Here is a 14,439-nt window from a genome sequence, read left to right on the forward strand (position 1 = left end):
TTTCAGCAATTTCATTATCCAGTCAATTCATGAAAAGGACCATATCTAAACATTACCAAATGAATCCTCTGAAGTCTGACTGGACACACTGGTAACTGAGTCACTTATCCATGTTCTAAATTATGAAGCCTGGTCCTTAATATAGAAACCCTTCCTGAGCGCTTCTTCAATAAAGACAAGAGCCAAAGTTCAGGTTTAATACACATGTAGACTAGCCGCCTTCTCTTATTTTGAGAAGGGAATGAGAAGGCAATGACATTTGGACAAGAGCAGCTTTGTTTAATATTATTTAACCTAAGCAATTACCCTATAGGACATATTATTAGCCTCGTTTTTCAAATGAGGAAAGTAAAGTCAAATAATTAACTCAGGCCAGTTTCTGCAGCTGCCTTCCAAAAACCTTTACAACATGATCCAATTACTAACTGGTTCGTTGCATTTATATATGTTTCTTTTGATGGCCATCTTCATGAGAGGCTGAAATTATGACTGGATATAAAAGTAGAATTTGATGACAAAGAGAGAGCTGTACAGATGTGGAAAGGATAGAAAGCCTTTTTAACACTACAACATTTGAGCTGTGATAAGTAATTTGGAGAATAATAAAAGGCAACATCTAAAGGCCAGTTTTGTATTCCACTTGTTTTTCAGAAATGTTCCATTTGATCCAGTATTTTCACTTCTGGAAATTTGTTCTTATGAAAGTGCTTAAAATACGAAAATAAAAGGTCAAGTTTCCCACTAGAGCTAAATTTGGAAATTCCTAAATGTACATTAGTACAAGAGTTTTTAAGTAAGAAATTGTACTGTGACATTATGTAACTATTTTATTTATTTATTTTTTTTTTGTGGTGCGCGGGCCTCTCACTGTTGTGGCCTCTCCCATGGCGGAGCACAGGCTCTGGACGTGCAGGCTCAGCGGCCATGGCTCACGGGCCCAGCCACTCCGCGGCATGTGGGATCTTCCCGGACTGGGGCACGAACCAGTGTCCCCTGCATCGGCAGGCGGACTCTCAACAACTCCACCACCAGGGAAGCCCTATGTAACTATTTTAAAAGAATTAAAATAAATTAGTGTTAACATAGAAATGTTATTTTGTCATGTTAAGGTAGGAAGTAGGATATAAAGTTATATATGAGGAATATCACAACTAAGCATGTAAAATAGTTTTAAAAGATTAAATGAAATATTTATAGTGGCTTTTTTCTGTTTTAAATCATTTTGTAATTCCTAAATTTTTCTGTAAAGGGAGTATGTTACTTTTAAAATTGGAATTTTTGTGTAATCAAAAGAAGTATCCTTTTTCTTTATTTTGTAGATTTTATAATATGTTTAGAAATTTAAAAAAAATAAAATAAAATTGTCATTGTCAATGTCTTTACTGTCATTATTGTCATTCACAAATATAAACTCTTTATTGTCTTTATTGTCATTCACAAATATAAACTCTCTCTGAATTATTTCTTTCAGATCCTATGCAAAATTATTTCCCAATAATTTTAAAATAAATAAAAAGTAATACATCATTTTGATTAATGAGTACAGTAGACTCATTAATCAAAGATGCTGTTTTCAAAAAAGAGTCCAAGGGTATGCTCTTTACTTTAAGACATGGACAGATGTTCTTAGTAAAAGTCCCATGTCACCAAAAGAATGCTTAATATAGAAAAACTGTGATGATTGTGACTGGCTTTGTGAATTACCACATCAGTATATTTTGTGATCTGTAATATAAATAAACACACACACACACACACACACACTTTGTATTTCATTTGCTTCTTGTTTGCCCGTGAAACTGTCTTTTCTTTTTTAAAAGAACTCTAGGCAGTTCTTATTTTTCTTTTTAACTTTTAGCCTATTATTGCTCTGTGTGAAATAGATGATGTGTGATCTTAAAATGCCAGTTTAATCAGAAATCCATAATTTTTCAAATTTAGAACTTTAATTCAAACATATAGGTCCTTGGAAATGGCTGCAGATATTTATGATGTCTACAAGATAGCTGTGGATATAGATAGATCGAGAAATAGGAGAAATTTCTCTGAAACTATTTTCAGTGCTATTTTAGATTCAAAGTCAACACATATTATATTCAAAAGAAAAAAATGGACTTTCAACATGGGAAATAGTGTCAAAGGGAATTCAACCCCCCTTTCATAAGGTGCAGAAGATGTTAATCAACTTTACTGAACTCTAATTTACATATAATAAAATGTACCCATTTTAAATGCACAGCTTGAAGAGTTTCATCAAATGTATATTTCTGGTACTCTTTACCACAATCAAGATATACATATAACATTTCCATCACTCTAAAGGTTTCCTTGTGCTCTTTCCCTGTCAATCCCCTACATTCCCAGTCCTAGGCATGCACTGACCTGATTTCTATTCCTATAAACTAGAGCTGCTTTTTCTAGAATTTCATGTCATTGAAGCATATTATAGGTACTCTTTTATATTTATAAGCGAGAGAAGTGGCTTCTCTCACTTAGCATAATGATTTTGAGATTCATCACTGTTGTGTGTAGTTCAAACATTTTCATTGCTGGTTGGTATTCTTTTGTATGGATATACCAGCTTTTGTTTATCCATTTACCTGTTGGACTTTTGAGTTCTTTCCAGTTTTTGGCCGTTATAAGTAAAGCTGCTATGATTATTTGTGTAAAGTCTTTCTATGAACATATGTATTTAATTCTCTTGCATTATAAGAGTGAATGTTTAACTCTAGGAGAAACTGTCAAATAAATTTGCAAAGTGGTTGTACCATTTTACATCACCAGCAGCAACGTGCGAGAGTCATATATCCTGGTCAACACATTTTAGCCATTCTAGTGAATATGCTGTGGTATCCCATTGCAGCTTCATTTGCATTCCATGATGTCAAACATTTTTCCATGTGCTTACTTGTACATCTTTTTCTATGAAGTGTCTGTTAGAATCTTGTGACCATGCTTAAATTGGTTTGTCCTTTTATTATTGAGCTGTAAGAGTTCTTTATATATTATAGATATAAGTTCTTTCTCACATGTATGTGTTGTGAATATTTTCTCCTCGTCAGTGACTTGCCTTTTTCATTTTCTTCGTGGTATGTTGTTTCAGTTGCATTTGGCACTTGAAAATGATTTTTGTCATGTTCTGTGGTAACATTTCATGTGGTTTTAGCATATTTTAAAATATTTATCATCAATATCTTTTTCTGAATAGTGAAGAAAATCAAGTGTCGTGAAACATTCCTTTACACATCATTTAATTCTTAAGATCTCACGGGGGTAATCCTGAAGTTAAAAACATAATATTGTGGTACTGAAGTGAAAGATTCAGGTATCAAATTATTGAACATATTTCCAACCTATATAGCACCTATTATTCCAAGCAATGGAATATATCTCCCTGTAGACTAGCTGCCTTAAGGTACAGTCACCATACTGTATTTCAAAGTTATCTGAAATAATGCATTCTCACGCATGTTCACATTATGTGTTAGCCTCATTTTTTTCTTTTTAATTTTTATAAATCAAATATATAAAATTTACATGGTTCTAAAGTAAAAATTCTATTAAGAATATTCTTATTTTTAAGACTATTAAGACTCTCTTAAGAGTCTTATTCTCATCTCCAATATCATATATCACTATTTAGATATATGAATAATCTTATTTTTCCTTTTTATAACAAAAGATACCATTCTACTTTTTTCTGTTCTTGTGTATCTTATGTTTTATTCAAATAAATGCCCTTTCAATGAGTAAAGATTAGAACAATTACTTTGGAAAAAATAATATAGCATTTGGGCAACTTCTGGAATTCAATATTCATAAATTTTGCTGAATAACACAGTTTTGATAATTATTACAGATTCACTTTATCCTAAAATAACTGATTCTAAAGAGACAGTAAATTCTTACTTCACAAAAGGACACATGCAATGTAATCATAAAGGTAAATAATAATGACAGGCAACATTTTTGAGTGTTTACATACCACCCAGCATTCTAAATAGTTTATGTGCATTATCACTTTGAATGCTTACAATCACACCATGATGTGAATGCTATGATTAGACCCATTTTTCAGCTAAGTAATGAGAGGTTTAGTTACTTGCTCAGGGTCACAGAGTTGACCAGAATCTGAAGTCTCAACCTGTAATTATAGTGCTTCATGATCAATGCTAAGATACAGAAAAAATAAATATATTTTAAAATATATGTGGTAGTAGATGAAATATATATGGAATAGATTGGTAGCAACAACCAAAAGATTCAGAATTAAAATAACACCTTATAATTTTAACTAGTTTAAACCATTTTAAACCACACTGACAGATATTTATTAAGTCAATATAAATAGCAATTAAATTGCACATAAATATTATACATGTATATTTTATGAAAGATCTACACTCTTTTTACTATAGATGAGTGTACATGTTCAACTAACCTTTTATACACACTCTCTAGCAAGTGCCAAACAAAACCAGATGTAAGAAAATTACATGAACAAAGTTTAAAGAAATAGAATTCTTAAATAATATACACAATAAAAGATAGAACCCAGCTGTATGCTGTTGCAAAAGAAATGAGCATACAAGAATACATTTTTTCTACTCTATTTTATTATTATTATTAACCCTGTAAAATGAGATTCAGAACTCCACCTTAATATTTATTTTCTTGCTAGAATTGTACCAGATGGAAGAATTTTATATAACTGAAAACAGTGATTGGTATGTCCTTCTGTTAAGAGTATTATCATGAATATAATTCTACTTTCTTTTGTATCTCAACAAATATTATTTTTTTTCTTTTTATGTCATGCCATATAACCCTTTTTCTATTGTTATTATGTCATACTATGTAACCCTTTCAAAATACCCCTTTCATATATTTTGCACATGTCTTTTCAAAACCAGGCCACCTATGAGTCATATGTCAATGCTGAATATCAAAAAAGATAACCCAAAATGTAGTCACATAACCTAACCAATCTGCCAAGCAAGAAACCAAGGATATAGTAAAATGGGAAAGGCCTGCTATTAGAATCTTAAATAAATATTTATGGAAAATAGTTTGGAGCAAGAAGTTTACAGAGGCTCAAAAGGAATGCTATAGCAGACATTAACCTTAACATCACTTAATTGTCCAAAGGAATATGAGGAGTTGAGCAGTCAGTGCATCAACTGAAGGGTGCAGAAAGTAGAAGTAGGGATGTACTGCATGAAGCAAAAATACATAATCACATATCAGAGGTTCCTTAAACTTCAGATGCAAAGGAACCTTTTCAAGTTCAACAGTGATGGAAGAATTGTTTGGCATGTGTCATCCCCAGGTACAAAAGATTCACATATGTGTTTGTAATTATGGGAAGCTGCAGATAGATTAAAACTTTTAACCTAGATTTGCCCATCAATATTTTCCAACAGACAAGACTATACTACACTTAACATTAGCAAACATAAATGAGGAATTCATATAATACCAGTGATGACTGGTGTTCAGGTATTTAGACTTCATGATATAAATTAATTGACTACATTTCTGTTTTGTTTGTTTGTAGCTTGTCTTCTTTATCCTCACCTACTCCTTTGCTTAACATCATTTATTATAGCTTGTATCATTTTCTTATTAAAAGCTATAGAGACTCACTAAAACAATGATGAGATGCAATAAATAAAGAATATATTAAACCCATCAATGTTACCACCTAAAGATAATTATTTTTAGTTAACAACCTGTTATATAGGCACATATATATATTCATATATATATGTGCATGTGTATATACATGTATATGAGTTGCTACTATAAGAAGGTATGTATGTATGTGTGTATGTATGTATGCATAGTCTTATTTCGAACAAGGAGATTATTCTGAATACATTTTTGATCATTTAAAAATGAACAGCATAACATGCTCATATTCTCATGACAATAAATACAAATCAAAAGCTTTATTCTTTAATAGCTATTATAAACGATAATGTACAAATTATTCCTATTACTAAACATGCTCTCAGAATAATTATGTGAAATTAGAATTGCTAGATCAAGAGGTTTTTATGGCTTCTGCACACTTTTTTTTTTTTTTTTGCTTCTTGAAAGAATTTGCCCTCCATCTTATCCCCTCACTGAAGGTGTAGTAGGATAATCTTTCCTCTGCATCCATAATAACTTAACAATTCTGTGAATATAATACAAATAAAATATTTTACTTTAACTTGTATTTTTATTATATCTTTTCAAGTATTTATTGACCTTGCTGTTCTTTTTTTGGTGTGTTTATTAGTGTCTTTCACTCATTTTTTTTTTTTTTTAAGCTGGTCAGGAGTTAGAGTTTTATTATCAGTCTAGGCAAGACTAAAAATTCAAAGCAAATTCAATTTTGCTTAAGGGAACAGTGTAAAGTAACAATTATTCATATTACATGCCTCACGTGATCCATTTCAAACCATAGAGAATTACACCTTTATGTGTCACTGTTCCAAGAGACAAACAAATGTAAACAGCTAAAACATTTTTAAAATGCACCAATCTTATAAGTCTCCAACAAAACTTGAATTTTCTGTACATACACCTGTCAAATGAAGTTATTTCCTGTACACCATTCCTCTTGCAAAGTGGTCTTCTGTTCCCTTTCATTTGATAGGAGACCTAGAGAAAGATAGGGACAGCCTGTGATTTCTTTCCAGGGACAGTGATCTCTCTCTTCTCCTATCTCTAGAAAGGGACCTGCTCCGGCTGCGGGAGAAGCTTCTTCGTCTTGGAGATCTGTGGCGAGGTGGAGGACTCCTTCTCTGATAATCATCTCACGGGTGACCCCAAGAAGGAGGCAGCCACGATTTTGACTTCTCTTTTCCCCATTTGACAGGTCCACTCTTATTCGGCAGCCACATAGTGTTCTCCCGTCTAGCTCTCGGACAGCATCGGCTGCAACTTGGGGATCTTCAAATTCAACGAAAGTGAGGTCAGGAGGGTTTCTAGCAACCCACACACTTCGGAGTGGTCCATAATAGCCTACAGCTCATTCCAATTCAGTCTTGTTACCATTGTTTCCAAGATTACCTACATAAACTTTACATTCCAATGTACAGGAATCACGATGCATTTCGAGATCTCCGGTTAGAAACGCAGAGGCTCAAATCCACACACCCTTGGCTGGGTCTTCCCGGTCCCCTCCCGCATGGCACCCGCAGATGCTCTCGCACACCCGTCGTCCACGAAATGGCCTGGCAGGCGGATTCTTAACCACTGAGCCACCAGGGAAGCCCACTGTGATGTTTAGGAAGAGACTCCTCTCCTTTTAGAAGCACTTCTGTGGATATTTCAGTAATATATCTGGGATCTGTTTATCTTTTCATCTTCATCTTTCTCATCAGAAACTTGTGGTTTTACTCTTTCAGGTTCTTTTCCTTCTGGTGTCCGTTTGCTAGCTAGATCTTTGGGTTCACTTCTGTGCCTCTTTTCAACTTCGTCTTCTCCTTCATTCGTTTCAGCCTGAGCTCCTCCGGGCCTCGCATCTCTGTCTGGCTCCTCCTTAGATTTCTGTTCAGGTGTTAGTCCTTCGGTTTGACTTCTGAGTCTCTTTTCTTCCTGGAGGTGACCAGGCTTTACTTTATCATCTCTTTCTTCTTCTTCCACGTGTGTTCCTGGTCTTACTCTTCCCGATTCTTCTGCAGGGAGCTGTCCAGCAACTCGCTCTCTGGATGTAACTCTACGTCTCTTTTCCTCCTGGTCTTTTCGTCTTCATCGACAGAATCATCTGATTTTGCTTTTTCAGGGTCTTCCTCAGGTTTCCGTTTGGCAGGGCCCCTTGTGAAATGAGCTGTGATGGTAGTCTGCCTGGTAGTTTGCCTTGTAATCCTGGGGCTACATGAGACTTCAGCTGATTTTGTTTCTCCATCGGACTTGCTTCTCCTGGGCAGGCAGAGTTTGGAAACAGGTCTGGGGGACTAGTTTTTCTCTGCTATTTCCACTCTGCAGTCCTCACCACTTGTCTGGCTCCCGTTTTCTAGACATCCATTCACTTCCCAACTGAAAGCATGAGTTCCGTTCTCAAGGACAAGTATTTATTTAAACGGGATTTGACTTTAGCTCGGTAGCCCTCCTCTGATAATTCTTCCTTATGTAATTTGGTTTCCAAGTCACATAACTGATTATTTCTGTCTGCAGAAATTCAGGCAAGAGATTCCATTTCTCCTTCACGCATTCCTTTTCTGTTAAACTATCTCTTTCCAAACCTTTGAGCCGGATGGTCGCGATGATTTCGTGAGCAGCATCGTGGGGTTTGTCGTAGACCGGCAGCGGCCACGGGTAGACGGCGGGCTCGGCACCCATGGGCGACTTGAGCCTCAGCTCCAGCTTCTCCGCCATGTCTGGGCGCGCGGCCGCCGCACCCTGCCAGTCGGGCGGTGGGCGGAGGGGCGGGGCCTTTCACTCAATTTTAACCTGGAATATTTGTCATTTTTTTAGTTTTGCTTTGTGAGCGTTTTCAGAGACAGAAATTTATTGTTTACAATGAATTAAGCAAATGATTTTTCTAGTTAATTGTTTTGATTTTATACTGTTTGTAATTTTTTTGCACACAACCAATGTTAATTTTTATGTAGTTAAAACAATTAGTGTTTTCCTTAATGGTTTCTACTTGTCTACTTACGCAGTTATTCTTAAAAAGGCCATATATATATAATATTAATTTTGCTCAATCATAAATACTCTCTTCAATCATCTGGCTTAAGTTCAACTAAATTTTTCCATACACAATGTTGCCATTCTTTTAACTGTTTACTTACTCCTAATATGTACAATCTTGCTGGATATTGAACATCACATTATTATAGCTTTTATTGATACTATTTATTTATTGAACACTTACACTGAACCAGGTTCAAAATTGCTCTAAATTCAATTAAAAATCTCCATAAACTATGAAGTATGCAGTAAAATTCCATTTCACAAATAAGGCAGCAAGAATCAGATTAAATAATTTAAATAGTTGAAAGAAGTTTTGATATCAAGTGTATTTAACTGTGCTTTGTTAAACACAGTTAAATACTGCTTTTTAAAGCTGTTTTAAGATTTTTTTTAAAAAAATTATAAATGGATGAATAAATAAGTAAAATAATTCTAATGATGTATGCTATAATTTATTCAGTTGTCTTTTTTTTTTACTCTAATACTCTAATTCTTCCCACCAAACATAAGGAATTGCCTTGAATGCCATACGCCTAAAGTTCCACACTAATTTTTAACATTAACCAAATAAATATGCCAATAAACTATCAAATTAGAAAGAATGTCCCCCATTGTGTGATAATTTACCATAAACACAATTATTAAAAGAATATAGTAAAATTTGGAGGGCAGATTTTGCATAGAGCCTATTATTCTCTAGTGCATAGTTTGTAAGCAAATAAGATTTGTTAAATCAGCAAATATGGAAGCATTAATGAATTTATTAATTTACCTAGAATACACTATTCTGAGAAAACCAAATTCAGTTTTGACCCTTTACTCTCAATGAACATAGGTAATTTTAAGAAATAAATTAAAATAAGTCAGTGTTAAATACAAGGATATCATTAGTTTATTGGAGACTGTTGATCCAATTCCTTTCTCCTTTGTATCTGCAAAGTACCATTTCAGTACCTTTTAAAGTTAACGTGATGTAAGCTATCCACATGGCAGTGATATACAATAATGCAAAGCAGATGAATTTCAGCCCCATGGGAATTTGCAGTGATTGAAAAAGGGTTTTATTATCCATCTAGGCAATTGCACAGATGAATGTCAGAACAGCTGATAACTTTAAGCTCATAAATAAGAAAAAAGTAAGTAAACAACTTTATCCCCAACCTTTTCTAGTGATGAAGCAAATTTTAAATGATTTAATAGATTTGATGCTTCATATTTTCTACAACTGGAAAAAACAAACAGGTGGTTAAAAATAATGTTATAGTGGAGAAGAGCAGAGAGAGCTAAATACTTGGTTATGACCACATGCATATTCTTAAATAGAAACCTAAGAATAAGGCAAGAAAACCCTACAAAATAAGCCTGCATAACACAGGAAGAGATGCCAGTTTATAATCTACTTGTTTTAGAATAGTCAGTTACTGTTACTTTGCTTCTTACCTAATGAATAAAGAGATATGGGAAAGGAATTTTAAGTATAAGGAAGTTTAAAGATATTTGTATGCAATCCTAAAGAGCCGATGTTATTTTTTCAATTATTTTACTGATGAATAAACTAAAGTTCAAAGTCAAACAGCCATTAAGTGGCAAAATCTCAGCTCATGTCCATATTTGTTTAATTTAAAAATGTTATTCCACTTGGCCATAAGAACACTTACAAAGATTCCATAAAAAATAGAACTATGAATATTTGTTACCTAAAACATACTCATTTTAATGACATTACAATAAATGTACATAAAATAATATCTATTATAATGTCTAAAAATACATTAAAATAAATGTGAACAATGAATTAGATTTTTTAAAAGCATCAAGTCATTATGGCAACCTTCAAAATTTACAGTCCTGGGCTTCCCTCGTGGCGCAGTGGTTGAGAGTCCGCCTGCCGATGCAGGGGACACGGGTTCGTGCCCCGGTCTGGGAAGATCCCACATGCCGAGGAGCGGCTGGGCCCGTGGGCCATGGCCGCTGAGCCTGCGCGTCCGGAGCTTGTGCTCCACAACAGGAGAAGCCACAGCAGTGAGAGGCCCGCGTACCGCAAAAAAAAAAAAAAAAAAAAAAAAAAAAATTACAGTCCTTTACTTGCATGCAACTATTATTTACTACTGACTACTAAATATATTTGCACTCCTCCCTAGAGCACTTTATTCTCTATATGCAAATAAACATAAAAAACAATGTGTTTCTAACCTAAACATTCTGATAAACACAAAGCACACCAAGAGCTAGGACTGGTTCTTCATCATTTAACTAAAATTTTGTAAGATTTTAAAAACAAGCATAAAAATAATAGAGAATGTTCAGAGTTAAAATATCATAGTCATCTTTTAGTTTAAAGCTGTGGCTTTATGTTATTCTACATTATATTGTCAGATTCTTATTTTACAAAGGTCAAAGTCAGAAAGAAATACATATATACACATATATATAGTAGTCAGAAGTATGTACTTGTGCATAAATCTAATAGAAACATAATGTGTAGAATGTAAATCGTGATCAAAATGTAACATATTTTTGTCTCCCATATTCCCTTCAAATTTATTTAATTGGTAAATCTTTTGCTGTGCCACTGGGAGAAATTTAGGTAGGTCTCACTGACTTTTCTATTAACTTTTTGGTCATCAAGGGTCCTATATTGATTTTTAGTCTCTGAAAACAGAGATTAAATCAAAAATTAAAAATATCTAGTCCAAGATGTCATTTAACATAAATCTTCACTATAAACTAAGACTTCTTTTCCACCTTGCCAGCAGTTTGGCATTCTCTGACATTTGGAAGGAGAAGTGCTTGGCTTTTTTATCTTCCTGCTCTGCCTACCTCTAAGTATGGTAGAGAGAAGGATAAGGGAAATAAAACATTTTTCATTTGAACTGATCACTGTTTTTTCCTGTTATAAATTAGTACTGGGCCTAGCAAATGTTTAGAATTATCTCTTTTTCTACTGGGACACCAGAAGTTCTTCTGAGATTCCTGGGGTTTTCTCCCACATGTACTTCTTTTGACTCATATATAAGTAGTTCAGAAGGTGGTTTGCAATCCTTCAGAAGCCCCTAGAAAGCCCTTATATAACTCTGGCTTCTTGCTGCTTGAGTCTCTTTGTCCCTGTATGTAAGTGACCCATCAGCCAGGTCCCGAGAAGATTCCACAGTGGCGTTGGTCTTCTAGTGCATAGCTCACTTCTGTTTTATAGGAAGTACACAACCTCTTCTCCAACAAACTCAGAGTACAGTCTGATTCCAGCCTTAATGCAACTGACCTGGCCCTGAAACCACAGAACTGATTTGCTCTCTTTATCCTCAAGATTTCCTGGATCAGATAATCCCCAAATTACAGTGGTCACGCATTAAGTTCTTAAGTGATCCACTTAAAGCACCACCACCTGCTAGGCTTCATGTGGCAAAGCTGGCAACTACCTCTTGGGTAGAGGAGGAATATAGCTTATAGAAAAACTTCAGGAAATTCACTCTCTTCTACATGATCTAATCCAGGTTTCACATATTCTTGATTTCACTAAGTGGTCTAGGATTCAGGGACCCAGTTCGTTCTAGAAACTTTTCTGAGGCAAATCCTACTATTTCCCTGACTAATGGGCATTTCTTGAATCTATGAATATCTGTAGAGAGATAATTGTATATGTGTAGATAGATAGATAGGTAGACAGAGTTGAGATTAGTTAGTAGTTGAGATTTCCTATCTTCTTAAACTCTTCCCCATCTAGAGTCCTCTAGTTTTTTATTTTAGAGTAATTTAAAAAATAATTTTCAAATGAAATATATGAGATATATGCTTTCTGAATTTTTTTTATTTCCTTAAATATGTCCAAGTTTACAAGGAAAAATAATTTGCCTGGTATATGATTCTTGGTTTGCAATAGTGTGAAGATGCTATTCATTGTCTTCAAACTTTCACAATTTCAAATGTGAAGTCTGATGCCAGAAAGAGAAAATGAAGACTGATACTGTTTTCAGTTTAAGTAATCAAGAGAAGAATACAGTTGACATTTATTAAGATGAAGAAGAAACTCGGGAAGAGCAAGTTTGAGGGGAAAGACTAAAGTTTGGTCTTGGTTTTAGATGTGATAAGTTTGAGACATCAGACATTTACATGAAGATGTAAAGTCAGCAGTTGGAAATCTGAGCCCAAAATGCATGAGAGAAATTCAGCAGGAAATATTTAGATTTATAAGCCTATAGATAATATTAAAAGCCATAAGACTAAGTGAGATGAGTTACTGAGTGAATGATGATAGGAAAGAGTTGAGTTTCAAGGGCTTAATCCTGTGTCATATCAATATTTGGGATTAAGAGGAAGAACAGAAAAGGAGAGAGCTGAGGAGAGGGGGGCTAGACAAAAACAGTTTAGGGCTGTGTACCCAAGAAAGCCAAGTAAATAAAGGTTTTCAAGCACTTTATCAAATTATGCTTATAGGTCAAATATGACGAGGACAGATAATTGAGCATTGGATTTATCGACATAGAAATCATCAGTCTCTTCATCAAGGTCAGCCTGGGTAAGTGCTGGGGGGTGAAAGTGTAATTAGACTAGATTTAGGAGACAATGGTAGGAGGGAAGTTGGAGACAAGGAGTGTAGATAATTCTTTCAATGGGTGTTGATGTGAAAGGGAACAGAAAGCTATGCCCTTAGATCCCTCTTTGCCAAGCTCAGAGGTAGCAGAATTTGCAGGTAGGTAAATCCTGAAGGAAATTAAATCAGCTTGGGAGTCAATTCCTGACTGGAAATTCTTTTTCTGAGAGGGAATTTGGGGCAAAATCTCATTAAGGCAAAAAGTTTTTCTGAGACTTTAACCTTATAAAGTAAAGTGACTAACAAAGAGCAGCTATACCTGCAGGAGGAAATCAGGTCGAAGTTGCATGATGCAATTGTGCTAGAAGCTGGAAATATCAGAGACTAATATAGTTCCACAGAAGTTTTTAAGTCCCCAGAGAAAATTCAATGGAACATTTTAATTCTACAGATTAATAGTAGAGCTTTTTAACTTTCCAAGGGTTTTCACATCATCTATCCTATCTGATCCCCATGACAAACTGTGAAACAAGCAAATTTTTATTTTTTCCATTTTACTAATGAGGAAATGAGACACAAAGAATACATAACATTTGTTCAAGATCACAAAACCAGCAAACTGTAGAACTGGGATTGAGACCAGGTCCCCTGATTATAAGTCTAGCACTGTTTTCACTAAATGAAGTTGCAAGTCATAACTGAGAAATGGAAGACTGCCAAGAACTTGCATAATTTATATATCAATTGGTAAAAGTTACGTAGGGACACTATTTATGTCTAAAATTTAATTATGTTAAACTTGTAGCTATTCATCTTACCAACAAACTAAAATGATATACCAATTAAGGTTACTGTGCTCTTGTTTTCCACTCTGGAAGACAGACTGTGACTGCCTAAGTAGTTAACAGGGCACTTTGGGTTTGTGTATTAATAATACAGACTTGAAAGATTTCTCTACCCCCGTTTCCACACTATTTCACAATTTAATACCTGCATAGCTCTGGGCGCATTAACTAATATTGACTCAATTTTCTAATCTTTAAATTAGGGAAAGTTTTATCTACTACAAAACATGGATGCAAATAAGAATTAAATATTGAAAAATGAGTACAATGTTAGTTAAAAATGTTTATCAATAAATGTGTTTCAATTTGGACCCCCAGGCACACCATAGTGGTCATACTGGTTTAACCTTAACTGTAATATTTTGAAGACTCTGC

At 34.5% G+C, this 14,439-nt stretch overlaps 1 pseudogene across 1 annotated transcript; it reads right to left on the reverse strand.

The window, feature by feature from the left end:
* Nucleotides 1-6,635: 6,635 nt before the first annotated feature.
* On the reverse strand, nucleotides 6,636-7,195 carry LOC309810775 (serine/arginine-rich splicing factor 3-like; annotated as a pseudogene). The gene has a single exon. The product of its transcript is annotated as a serine/arginine-rich splicing factor 3-like (transcript).
* Nucleotides 7,196-14,439: the final 7,244 nt, after the last annotated feature.

This window comes from Mesoplodon mirus (genome assembly GCF_964341445.2).
Source record: "Mesoplodon mirus genome assembly, chromosome: 9".
NCBI classification, from domain to species: domain Eukaryota; kingdom Metazoa; phylum Chordata; class Mammalia; order Artiodactyla; family Ziphiidae; genus Mesoplodon; species Mesoplodon mirus.